Below are 10490 nucleotides of genomic sequence, written 5' to 3' on the forward strand. Positions count from 1 at the left end.
TTGTTGTTTTTTATTGATTTAATTTACTTGTAAACAAAAGTTTTACTATTGTGATGTAAAAAGATAAAAGAAGGTGAGAAGTGCTGATACATGGATGGGTGTGTAATATAGCAAGGGTGCCAAATATCCAATCACTGGGTTTTAAATAAAACAAATATTTTTTGAAGTAAACAAAAAGTGGTAGATTTTTAAGGAACTTGTTTTAAGCTTTATAATTGCGTGATTAAAATATATTGAAGTAGATTTTTATGTAATAAAAATGAGTGCATATTTAAAGGCTAAGATTTTTTCAAAACTTTTGCTAGGTGTTTTTTTTTAAAAAGTTTGTTGGCCTTAATTCGAAATAATTATCTTTTAAGCTCAAAAAGGCCAAAAATTTCATAGGAATATTATTTTTCGACCCACTAAATTGCGGTGATTTTTGTAAGAATATTTTTTTTAAGTAACCAAAAGGGCGGAGTTTTTAAAATCTCAAACCAAGGATTTTTAAAAAGTTTGGATTATTTTAAATAACATTTTTTTCAAGTAGCCAAGAGAGCGTAGATTACTTTTTTTAAAGAATATTGTTTAAGTAACCAAAAAGGCATGGAGTTAAAACATATTTTTTCAGTATTTCATATAGAAGTGACATTCCAAAGCCTTCTTGATTATAGCAGTCCGCTTCCGAAATCTATCTGACCATACCTGTCGACTTCCGAAGTCTTCCTGATAATAATAGTCGACTTCCTGACTATGAAAGTGATCTTCCGAAGCCTTCCTGATCAAAACAGTCGACTTCCGAAGTGACCTTGCTAAGCCTTCCTAACCATATATGTAATTTTCCGAACCCTTCTCGACTACATCTATCGACTTTCGAAGTATTATTTATTATAACAGTCGACTTCCGACTTCTGAAGTCATCCTGACTATAACATTCTACTTCCGAAGCCTTCCTGATTATAATAGTCGAATTGCTGACTATAGAAGTGACCTTCTGAAGCCTTCATGACCCTGCCAGTTGATTTCCGAAATCTATTTGACAATAAGAGTCGACTTCCTGACTATAGAAACGACCTTCTGAAACCTTCATGACCTTAACAATCGACTTCCGAAGCCTTCCTGACAATAATAGTCGACTTTCTGACTATAGAAATGACCTTCCGAAGTCTTCCTGACTACATCTATCGACCTCCGAAGTCTTCCTGACCACCGCAGTCACCTTCGGAAGACATCCTGACTAAAACTGCGAACTTCGAAGGGTATCCTGACTATAGCCGAGTTTCGACTATAATTATGTGTTACTAAAATCTCCCAGGCAATACCGGTCGACTTCCGAAGTCCCACCGCCTCTAACAGACGAAGTTCATTGTCAGATTTTACAATAAGAGTCGACTTCCTGACTATAGAAACGACCTTCTGAAACCTTCATGACCTTAACAATCGACTTCCGAAGCCTTCCTGGCAATAATAGTCGACTTTCTGATTATAGAAGTGCCCTTCCGAAGTTTTCCTGACTACATCTATCGACCTCCGAAGTCTTCCTGACCACCGCAGTCACCATCGGAAGACATCCTGACTAAAACTGCGAATTTCGAAGGATATATGAGTTACTGAAATCTCTCAGGCAATACCGGTCGACTTCCGTAGTCCCACCGCCTCTAACAGACGAAGTTCATTGTCAGATTTCTTTGCCGGGTCAGATTTGCCTGTTACGCCATCTACAAATTACAATCGTTTCATTAATAGCTACGATAGTAAAGTCGTGCTAGGCCGACCATATGTATCCTAAAAATTGCATGTCAATTCGCCTTCGATGTGATCTTTACCTACAAGTGAACCGGTTAACATCAATCCATACACATGCCTTTCTGTAACCTATGCTAAATTTCATTTCATTCGGTCAAATTTAAAGTCGTTTGCGTACAATGGGACAAATTTATGTAAATCGTTTTATAGCACACTTAAACACGCTATACTAAACTCTGAATAATAATCTACTTTATGGTATCTACGACGAATATGTCGAGATGTTGCAAACGGAATTGAAAAAATTGTAAAAATATATATTTTTTAAAATTGGACCAAAAGACCACGATTTTTATATCCTACACACCTATGATGTCAGGGTAGTATTGCTTTGTGCAGCCCATTTAGAAAATATAGCGCTGATTGCTTTGGAATTTTCCACGAAGATCCAGGTATGGTCATGGATAATAAGGGAATCTGAACAAGTGAGTAGAAGGGATGTACTGAATATTAGTAATATTGTGTTGACCTCTAGTCCGTTAAGAGGGTGCAAATATCGCGAAATATTGCTCAAGCTCAGAATATAGAACCACAGAAAGTTATAGTTTCGTAGAAGTTTTGTAGGGTATCATATAGTCGGCCCCGACCGACTATACTGTTCCGCTCACTGGTAAAAATATATGTTTCCCATCTCTGCCTAGGGCACATATATAATATTTATTAGAATTTTTTATAATTGATGACAAATCGCGAAAAAATCAATAGTTTTTTTTATCAATTTATTTATGGCTTTTTCAATTATATTTATATTCTCTTTAAGTTGTTGTTATAGTTGTTTGTTTGTTTATTTTTACATGACAACCTAAACAAGAAATGATTGTTGTTATCATTTTTACATGCATTAATACGTATGTATGTGTGTATGTATACGTGATGTTACTATTTATTGTCAAGACAACCGACCAAAGGTCACAAGACAAATGGAATGCCTACCATCTGCAAAAGGCCTATCGAAGTTTAGTTTTTTATCTTTAGAAGTCAGGTTCAAGCTACACTATTTTCAAGGACTATAGAGGTTGTATTTTATTAAAGAAGATTTTTTCTAGGACCTGAAGGCCAAAAGGCGTGGATTTTTAAAATAGATTTTTTCTACCATCCAAAGGCCAATAGGCGTGGATTTTTAAAATACATTTTTTTCTACCATCCAAAGGCCAATAGGCGTGGATTTTTAAAATAGATTTTTTCTACCATCCAAAGGCCAATAGGCGTGGATTTTTAAAATAGATTTTTTTAAAATAGATTTTTTTCTACCATCCAAAGGCCAATAGGCGTGGATTTTTAAAATACATTTTTTTCTACCATCCAAAGGCCAATAGGCGTGGATTTTTAAAATACATTTTTTCTACCATCCAAAGGCCAATAGGCGTGGATTTTTAAAATACATTTTTTTCTACCATCCAAAGGCCAATAGGCGTGGATTTTTAAAATACATTTTTTTCTACCATCCAAAGGCCAATAGGCGTGGATTTTTAAAATACATTTTTTTCTACCATCCAAAGGCCAATAGGCGTGGATTTTTAAAATACATTTTTTTCTACCATCCAAAGGCCAATAGGCGTGGATTTTTAAAATACATTTTTTTCTACCATCCAAAGGCCAATAGGCGTGGATTTTTAAAATACATTTTTTCTACCATCCAAAGGCCAATAGGCGTGGATTTTTAAAATACATACATTTTTTTCTACCATCCAACGGCCAATAGGCGTGGATTTTTAAAATACATTTTTTCTACCATCCAAAGGCCAATAGGCGTGGATTTTTAAAATACATTTTTTCTACCATCCAAAGGCCAATAGGCGTGGATTTTTAAAATACATTTTTTCTACCATCCAAAGGCCAATAGGCGTGGATTTTTAAAATACATTTTTTTCCATCCAAAGGCCAATAGGCGTGGATTTTTAAAATACATTTTTTTCTACCATCCAAAGGCCAATAGGCGTGGATTTTTAAAATACATTTTTTTCTACCATCCAAAGGCCAATAGGCGTGGATTTTTAAAATACATTTTTTCTACCATCCAAAGGCCAATAGGCGTGGATTTTTAAAATACATTTTTTCTACCATCCAAAGGCCAATAGGCGTGGATTTTTAAAATACATTTTTTCTACCATCCAAAGGCCAATAGGCGTGGATTTTTAAAATACATTTTTAAAATTTTTTTCTACCATCCAAAGGCCAATAGGCGTGGATTTTTAAAATACATTTTTAAAATTTTTTTCTACCATCCAAAGGCCAATAGGCGTGGATTTTTAAAATACATTTTTTTCTACCATCCAAAGGCCAATAGGCGTGGATTTTTTAATTTTTTCTACCATCCAAAGGCCAATAGGCGTGGATTTTTAAAATACATTTTTTCTACCATCCAAAGGCCAATAGGCGTGGATTTTTAAAATACATTTTTTCTACCATCCAAAGGCCAATAGGCGTGGATTTTTAAAATACATTTTTTTTACCATCCAAAGGCCAATAGGCGTGGATCCAAAGGTTTTTTTAAAATACATTTTTTCTACCATCCAAAGGCCAATAGGCGTGGATTTTTAAAATACATTTTTTTCTACCATCCAAAGGCCAATAGGCGTGGATTTTTAAAATACATTTTTTTCTACCATCCAAAGGCCAATAGGCGTGGATTTTTTAATTATGAGTTTTTTTCAAAGAAGATTTTTTCTACCACCCAAAGGCCAATAGTACTGGATTTTTTAAAGATGAGTTTTTTTCAAAGGCCATTTTTCTATCACCCCAAGGCCAATAGTCGTGGCTGAATTTTAGGCTGAATTTTTTTCAAAAAATATTTTGTCAAACACACTTCATGGCAACCCTGCCATAATTTTACACCTCCTTCAGAATTATGCCCATTTCCTGTCACCAGCACAATTTAATATTTACACACACACACATACCTACCAGAGTGTGTATTTGCATGTGTACGGAAAAATAAATAATTATAGATTTCCAAATTCATTCCTTTTCACTGAGTACGATTTTGAAGGGCGTTTAATCGAACCGTCAATCATAACAATAACAACAAGAACTACTAAAACAATAACTAAAATAATAATTATCAATAATATTTGACACGATTTCATTGAAACAATCATCAACAGCGTCTGACATTCAATGATTTCGAATACCCTTCAAAGGGATAATTTATTTGTTTCGGCTGGTTCTGTTCATGGCAATTTGCCATGGTAGCTCGAAGTAGGCATAGAAGCAGACAGGACACACAGTGGTGAGGTGGGGGACTAGCTATGTTAATAACTAAAGTTTGTGATTATTATCTGTGCGATTCGTGGAAATAAATGAGGGTTCAATTTATTGTATGTAAATTAGGGGGAAATGGGGGATACATAAAGGAGGTCCTTGAAATAATCTTATTTAAAAATCCACGCCTATTGGCCTTGGGGTTATAGACAAAATCTTCTTTAAAAATCCACGACTATTGGCCTTGGGGTGATAGAAAAAATCTTCTTTAAAAATCCAGAAGTCCCTGTGGAGGTATTTTGTGTATAGAAGACAGAATTTTCCATTTATCTTCCACATACATCTGGCAACTCTTTTTTTCTCCCTTCCCTAATATTTTATTTTTGTCATTTTGCCTAAAAGTATGCTTTGAAAAACATCGTTGGCTTCACGTTCGAAGCAGACCGGCCCTTTTGCAGTTGATTTTCTGTTCGCCAGTCAGTCAGTCATTTCGATGAAGCCATTCAATTTATTTTCTGTTTAGTCGACGTTAACGCCGTAACACGGTGACGGATGACGTTACGCTGATACCGCTGACTGATTTTATTAGCTGAAGAGCCGGTGGACTCGCTAGACGGCTTGAACGCTGTTTCGATTCGTTTCGTTTGACGGTTGAAGTTGAATTTAATTCGTAATTCGTTTTTTCGTTTCTGTTGCCAGAATTATTTATTGTGGCATCGCCGATGCACGCGGCCAGACGGACGGAACATGTATCGTGTTTATAAACAATAAAAAGAAATAAAGTTTTTTTGTTTTTGTTGTTCTTTGAAAGTTTGTTATTTGAAAAACAAAACGAAACAAAATTGAAAAAAAAACGTTCATTTGAATGTTGTAAAATAAGTGTGTCCGTGTGTGAGTGTGTGCTCGTTGAAAGGATTTCTCAGCATGTCCTTGGCAAAAATATGTACTAAACATAATTAAGTTGTTCAATAAATCGAAACACCTACGATTTTTCGTATAATGAAGTTTTGATTGCAAAATGTTCGAGAGTGATCCGACCTAAGAGGAATTCAAGTGGCAGGACCAGTGGAAAGTGTAAGGCAAACAAAATATTTAGCAACCTAAAGGATATTCTAGTTTACAACAAAATTCATTAAAAAATATTAAAAAAGTGCAGTGTAAAAAATCTAAGATCCGAAGGCCATTAGGCGTGGATTTTTAAAGAATATTTTCTCCAGCACCCAAAGGCCATTAGGCGTGGATTTTTAAAGAATATTTTCTCCAGCACCCAAAGGCCATTAGGCGTGGATTTTTAAAGAATATTTTTCCAGCACCCAAAGGCCATTAGGCGTGGATTTTTAAAGAATATTTTCTCCAGCACCCAAAGGCCATTAGGCGTGGATTTTTAAAGAATATTTTCTCCAGCACCCAAAGGCCATTAGGCGTGGATTTTTAAAGAATATTTTCTCCAGCACCCAAAGGCCATTAGGCGTGGATTTTTAAAGAATATTTTCTCCAGCACCCAAAGGCCATTAGGCGTGGATTTTTAAAGAATATTTTCTCCAGCACCCAAAGGCCATTAGGCGTGGATTTTTAAAGAATATTTTCTCCAGCACCCAAAGGCCATTAGGCGTGGATTTTTAAAGAATATTTTCTCCAGCACCCAAAGGCCATTAGGCGTGGATTTTTAAAGAATATTTTCTCCAGCACCCAAAGGCCATTAGGCGTGGATTTTTAAAGAATATTTTCTCCAGCACCCAAAGGCCATTAGGCGTGGATTTTTAAAGAATATTTTCTCCAGCACCCAAAGGCCATTAGGCGTGGATTTTTAAAGAATATTTTCTCCAGCACCCAAAGGCCATTAGGCGTGGATTTTTAAAGAATATTTTCTCCAGCACCCAAAGGCCATTAGGCGTGGATTTTTAAAGAATATTTTCTCCAGCACCCAAAGGCCATTAGGCGTGGATTTTTAAAGAATATTTTCTCCAGCACCCAAAGGCCATTAGGCGTGGATTTTTAAAGAATATTTTCTCCAGCACCCAAAGGCCATTAGGCGTGGATTTTTAAAGAATATTTTCTCCAGCACCCAAAGGCCATTAGGCGTGGATTTTTAAAGAATATTTTCTCCAGCACCCAAAGGCCATTAGGCGTGGATTTTTAAAGAATATTTTCTCCAGCACCCAAAGGCCATTAGGCGTGGATTTTTAAAGAATATTTTCTCCAGCACCCAAAGGCCATTAGGCGTGGATTTTTAAAGAATATTTTCTCCAGCACCCAAAGGCCATTAGGCGTGGATTTTTAAAGAATATTTTCTCCAGCACCCAAAGGCCATTAGGCGTGGATTTTTAAAGAATATTTTCTCCAGCACCCAAAGGCCATTAGGCGTGGATTTTTAAAGAATATTTTCTCCAGCACCCAAAGGCCATTAGGCGTGGATTTTTAAAGAATATTTTCTCCAGCACCCAAAGGCCATTAGGCGTGGATTTTTAAAGAATATTTTCTCCAGCACCCAAAGGCCATTAGGCGTGGATTTTTAAAGAATATTTTCTCCAGCACCCAAAGGCCATTAGGCGTGGATTTTTAAAGAATATTTTCTCCAGCACCCAAAGGCCATTAGGCGTGGATTTTTAAAGAATATTTTCTCCAGCACCCAAAGGCCATTAGGCGTGGATTTTTAAAGAATATTTTCTCCAGCACCCAAAGGCCATTAGGCGTGGATTTTTAAAGAATATTTTCTCCAGCACCCAAAGGCCATTAGGCGTGGATTTTTAAAGAATATTTTCTCCAGCACCCAAAGGCCATTAGGCGTGGATTTTTAAAGAATATTTTCTCCAGCACCCAAAGGCCATTAGGCGTGGATTTTTAAAGAATATTTTCTCCAGCACCCAAAGGCCATTAGGCGAATATTTTCTCCAGCACCCAAAGGCCATTTTTAAAGAATATTTTTGGTAGATTAAGAATTTGGCAACCCATATAAAAATATTAGCATGTGAACTTATCGATATGCTAATCAAATAAAAAAATTAATTTTCAATTTATGTATTTCTTGTTTATTTACCTTTTTGTTTTTTTTTCTTGCTGTTGTTTTACAGGCTGGCGCGATAATATCTAATCCAATGGCAACGGAACCACAACTGTCTCCAAAACAAAAACAGGAACAGCGGCAGCTGCAACAACAACAACTAAAAAAGCAAGCATTCAAAAGTAAAACCAATCATCCTGTTCATCATCAGGGTCAGGAAAAACAATCGCCAGGAGGAGGAGCAGGAAAATCGATAACTACAAGGGGTGGTGTTGATGGTGGTCACGTGACTAACAACAGCCGAACAAAGCTATTGACAAAACAAACACCTGTTGTGGTCTCCAACGAAGACGTTGTGGACGACCATAAACGTTTAACACGACAGGCGAGCAAAGACAGCGTGGGAGTGAGCGAAGAGCAATTTTACGATGACATTTATAATGATGGGCCACCTGACTATCGTATCTATCAGGAGGGTCAGGTTAATGAGTTTTTTGAAGCAACAGCAACAGCGGAGGATAATGCTCCCAAATCAGTATCCGAAATTTGTTTGGTAAATGATCATTATATTTTGGTTAAAATGCCATCTCAGCCAGATGAGGAGAAGGGCAACAATTCCCCCAAAGAGATTCATCCAGCACAACATTCGGAAAAATCTGACAAAGGCAAATTGACACATTATTTACGTAAAAAGCCTCAGAGGTTAAGAAAAATTGCACCCATCACTGCGGATGGGGAATCCCACAACTTAGAAGCCATCGAAGAAGAAAAGGAAGCGGATTTAAAAAGTTTCAAATCTCTACATTGCCTCAATGTGAATTCCTGTTGGAGTTCCAAAACCGATGATGTCGAGATTTACGAAAGTAAAACAACAATTCGAAGATCACCAGCAAAGCCCAAGAAGGGCATCATTATGGTGAAAAGTGAAGAAGAAATAGAAGCTGCTAATAAAAAGCTGGACAAATCCTCCCAAACCCCTGAGAAGGAGAATATGAATACACCAACACCCAATGATAATCATCCTCAGCCCAAGCTACAAACAATATCCGGTTCCATGTTAATGTCTTCCTCCGTGCACAACAATATCCTTCTACACAATTCAGGATCGCTTATAGGCGATGATGACACGCAGCGTTGGAATATCAACAATTGCCTTCGGAATGCCGCACCACGACGTCGCAGTCGTTTCCTATGGTTGCTCTTACCATTTCACCGCAAATATCGCAGGACCAATAAGGCGAAGCCAAAAATCCAAGCCGTCGTCTATAAAAGCTATTTTGTCAAGTGGACCAAGCCACCGGAAAGCCTTAATCATGGTTATGGTGGTGTGAAATCATCTTCGAAGCTAACAGAATTGGGAGCGTCCGTTTTAAGACGCTGCCGATCGGCATTATTTTGATAGTAATTTTTAAGGTGGAAATAAAAATAAAATAAAAAATATTTTTTATAAAAGAAACGTGTAAAATATTTTTCAAGAAATATTGGCCAACCGTCCGTTTTAAGACGCTGCCGATCGGCATTATTTTGATAGTACTTTTTAAGGTGGAAATAAAAATAAAATAAAAAATATTTTTTATAAAAGAAACGTGTAAAATATTTTTCAAGAAATATTGGCCAACCGACCACACCCACCTAAAAGTAGTCTTCGAAAAATATTCTTTAAAATCCACGCCTGAAAGTAGTCTTTGAAAAATATTCTTTAAAATCTACGCCTGAAAGTAGTCTTTGAAAAATATTTTTTAAAATCCACGCCTGAAAGTAGTCTTTGAAAAATATTCTTTAAAGAATCCACGCCTGAAACTAGTCTATGAAAAATATTCTTTAAAAATCCTCGCCTAAAACTAGTCTATGACAAATATTTTTTTAAAAATCCAGGCCTGGAAGTAGTCTTTAAAGAATCCACGCCTTGATTACACCCTGAAAAATATTCTTTAAAGAATCCACGCCTTGATTACACCCTGAAAAATATTCTTTAAAGAATCCACGCCTTGATTACACCCTGAAAAATATTCTTTAAAGAATCCACGCCTTGATTATACCCTGAAAAATATTCTTTAAAGAATCCACGCCTTGATTACACCCTGAAAAATATTCTTTAAAGAATCCACGCCTTGATTACACCCTGAAAAATATTCGTTAAAGAATCCACGCCTTGATTACACCCTGAAAAATATTCGTTAAAGAATCCACGCCTTGATTACACCCTGAAAATATTCGTTAAAGAATCCACGCCTTGATTACACCCTGAAAAATATTCGTTAAAGAATCCACGCCTTGATTACACCCTGAAAAATATTCGTTAAAGAATCCACGCCTTGATTACACCCTGAAAAATATTCGTTAAAGAATCCACGCCTTGATTACACCCTGAAAAATATTCGTTAAAGAATCCACGCCTTGATTACACCCTGAAAAATATTCGTTAAAGAATCCACGCCTTGATTACACCCTGAAAAATATTCTTTAAAGAATTCACGCCTGAAAGTAGTCTTTAAAAAATGTA

The sequence above is a fragment of the Musca vetustissima genome, unplaced genomic scaffold (assembly GCF_032173495.1).
Source record: "Musca vetustissima isolate MV318-11 ecotype Yass unplaced genomic scaffold, APGP_CSIRO_Mvet_v1 utg2492, whole genome shotgun sequence".
In the NCBI taxonomy this organism is placed as follows: Eukaryota; Metazoa; Arthropoda; class Insecta; order Diptera; family Muscidae; genus Musca; species Musca vetustissima.